This window comes from Pteropus vampyrus, unplaced genomic scaffold (assembly GCF_000151845.1).
Source record: "Pteropus vampyrus isolate Shadow unplaced genomic scaffold, Pvam_2.0 Scaffold246, whole genome shotgun sequence".
NCBI lineage: Eukaryota > Metazoa > Chordata > Mammalia > Chiroptera > Pteropodidae > Pteropus > Pteropus vampyrus.
The window spans coordinates 861,764-865,200 of record NW_011889027.1 but is presented as its reverse complement, the minus strand read 5'-3'; positions in this window follow the sequence as shown (position 1 = coordinate 865,200).

The window sequence follows — 3,437 nt, the reverse complement described above, 5'->3', positions numbered from 1 at the left end:
GTGCTCGTGCAGCCCCCGCGGAGCATCCTCCTCCCTGGTCAGCACCAGCACAGTAAAACATAACCCGAAAAGCAAAGCCAGCGCCTCACGTGCAGCCGCTGCCGCCAGGAGACGGGTCCCCCGTGCTGACGGGGTGGGGGGGAGCACGCGGAGCTGTCCCCAGAGCCACCGGGGCCTCTGCGCCTCCGGGTCACAGGGTTTCTCCTTGTGACGTATCGGCTTCTCTTCTAGGCTTTTCTGGGCATCGTATCGCGAGCAGAAAGCTTTTATATCCCTGGAGGCCACATCCTGCGTGGGGACACTTGCCTGACCTCCAGTGACGACTTTCTGGGTACTTGAGCCCGAGAGGTGAGCAGGACCCCTAGAACACACCCAGACCATGGGGTTGGTCTGCGAGAATGGCAGTGACTGTCCCGTGTCCCCAGCCGCCCTCGGGCAGGGCAGCACGTGAGGCGTCCCCTCTTCCCAGGTGCCGTCTGGGGAAGGCAGGCGAGTCAGTCCTCCGTCGGCCCAAGTGGACAGGTTAGGAACCAGGAGGCAAGGACGGAAGTGTGTGCTGCCTACGGGCTGCGCAGTCACAGGCCGTGCTCCAGGATGGCCGGGGTCCCCGCTGGAGTGACCGGTCAGGAGGGGACGGCCAGTGGGCGGAGTGGGACCTGCCGCTGCGAAGGCTCCATGCCTTAGGCCTCCCCGTCCGCCCTTGCTCAGCCAGGCCCCCGTGGCGATGGTCGGGACGTGGGGACAGACCGTAGCGAGGGTGCGCTGGTGGACGCAAGGTGCACCCCAGTGGGCGGACGTCCTCGGGGCACCCGGTGTCCAGGAGTCGCGAGGCCCGTCCTCCTCGCTGTCAGGTTATGGAACTCAAGCCCGGTTTGGGTCGGTCTGGGCCGGGAGCCCGGTCAGAAGTCCCAAATCTATCCACTGGCCGTGCCCGTGGGCAGGTCCTCATCTGTGACACAGGCCGATCTGACTGCCCTCGGGGACCCAGCGCAGAGCTGCCATGTGACACCGTGACGGCGCATGTCACGTGCTGGGCTGCAGTGAGGGCTGCACTCCAGGGCTTCCCCTGCAGACAGGGGCGCCCACACTTTTCCTGCAGACGACCACACCCCGGCCCCCCCTGGCTGCCGTGGAGGGAGGAGCAGAGAGCCGGGCTCAGCTCACCCTCCCGCCCGGGGCTCGCCTGGCGGCTCCTGGCAGCGCTGCTCGTGCGCTCATGAGCACAGAGCCAGCAGGCCGCCCCCCCCGCCCCCAGCATCTCCAAGCGCCTTTCCCAAGCCTCCAGCCTCCACCACCCAGGCGGAGCCCCGGGGGAAAGCGGCAGCTCCCCCTCACAGCCCGGTGCATCGTGTGCTCTGTTCCCCGTGTGCTCTCTCCCGGAAAAGACCCCGGCCTGGGTCTAGGGGGGCCTGAGACACAACGGCAGGGAGCACCGGCCACGCCTGTAGGAAAGGAGGGGGTGTCCGTCCGGCACTCTGCCCGGCACCTCACACGCACGCCACCGAAGACCCGGCGGCGAGCGAGAACACAGGACGGGGTCATCCCACGTGATGGATGAGTGACCTGAGGCTCCAGGAACCGAGACTGGCCTCTGGCCAGTGTGCAAGGACCCAGCCCGGCCGCGGCAGTCCAGGACCCACGCCGAGACTGCAGGTCGCCCGAGCCCAGCTCTGTTCCACGGCACCGCCCCACCCCACCGGCCTCCAAGTGCAGGTCTTGGGAGCGTGGGCCAAGTAACGCTCCCGAGACCTGCACTGTGACCTCCCAAGGAGACGAGGTCTTTGCAGATGGACTGAAGGGTTCCTCTGTGAGGAGGTCGTCCTGGGTCAGCGAGCCGTCACGGTGTCCTGAGGAAGAGCTCGGGAGATCCGGCACAGGGGAGACAGCGGAGGAGGGGGGCCGAGGTCGGGGCGATGCGGCCACGGAGCCACCGGCAGCTGGGAGAGGCAGGCGGGACCCTCCCCAGAGGCCTGGGGGCCCACACGGCCCTGCGACACCCTGACTTTTGGACTTCCGGCCCTCAGGACCAGGAGAGAATTCTTTTTTGTGTGGTTTTAAGCGGTTTGGGGCCGTTTGTCACAGCAGCCACAGAGGGGTGATGTGGAGACGAAGGCGCAGACTCTGAGAAGGAGCAGGGGCGTCCGCCCTCTTTGCCACCTGCCCCTAGCAGCTCTCGTCCGCCACCGTGCACCCGAAGGACCCGCGCCAAAGAGCCCACCATTCTCTTGGTCGGAACTTCCTTCAGAGTGCAGACACCCCCAAACCACTGTTACGCTCCCACTCAGATGCCTGCGGGACGCCTCAAGCATGACGTGTCCTACAGGGTGTCCTCACTGCCTCACTGGCCCTGTGTGTGCCAGGGGTCAGTCAAAGCTCCGCCCCCACAGCAGCGACCATCCGGGAGCTCGCCGCCGTGACTCAGCGCCAAAGGAGGCCTCTCTGTCCCCGTCCGTGTCCCCTCTGAGCATCCCCAAGACACCTCATAATGTGTCCAGCGCAATGTGGACCAGGCACACAGGACTGCTGGCCTCTGTCCCCTCTGCTCCCCAATGTCCAGGCCTCTTATGAGGGGGCTCAGACAGCTGGGAGGGACCAGAAGGGCCAGGGCCTCGAACTTTCTGGGGAGTCCCTCATGCACGTCTGGTGCCCCAGGGCGGTGACTCGACAGGCCTGTTGACCAAAGGGCTACACGGGGCCTTTCTCTGTGGCCCGGGCATCTCCCGGCGTGGGACTGGTTCCCAGGGGCAGTGACTCGACAGGCCTGTTGACCAAAGGGCTACACGGGGCCTTTCTCTGTGGCCCGGGCATCTCCCGGCGTGGGACTGGTTCCCAGGGGTACACCGCACAAGCACCTCCGATCCTGAGCAGAGCACCCAGCGTGGACGCCACCTGGCATCGCTTCTCCTTCCTCTGTCGGTGACCCCAAGCCCGCCTGGGCGTCAGAGAGCCCACGGCCCTTACCGCTGAACTGCCAATGTGCAGAACCCAGATGCGGGGCTCACTGGCCCCTGTGCCGGGGCTGTCGTGACAAACCCCACAGATGGGGCTCGTGACGGAAGCTTCCTCACGTCTCTGGGCGCGGAGTCGGAGGTCGGGCTGTCGGGGGGGGGGTGCTCCCTCCTGAGGCGCCTCTCCTCTTCCCGGGGTCCTCGCATGGAACCCCTCTGGGTGTGCCTGTGTCCTCCTCCCTCTCCTCATAGTGACACCCTAATAGCCCCACTTTACCTGAATTACCTCTGAAGACACTAGTTCCGAAGACTGCCACATTCTGAGGTCTTTCTGAGGTGTTTAGGGCTCCAACGTGAGAGATCGGGGAGCAACCTTGGCCCCTAACGATGGCCGGCCTGCGCCTCCAGGCCCGACGAGGGACCTCAAGCCCAGCAAGGTCCATTTTCAGGAGGGCGGACATGATCCCAAGACACCTGCCCTCTGACTTC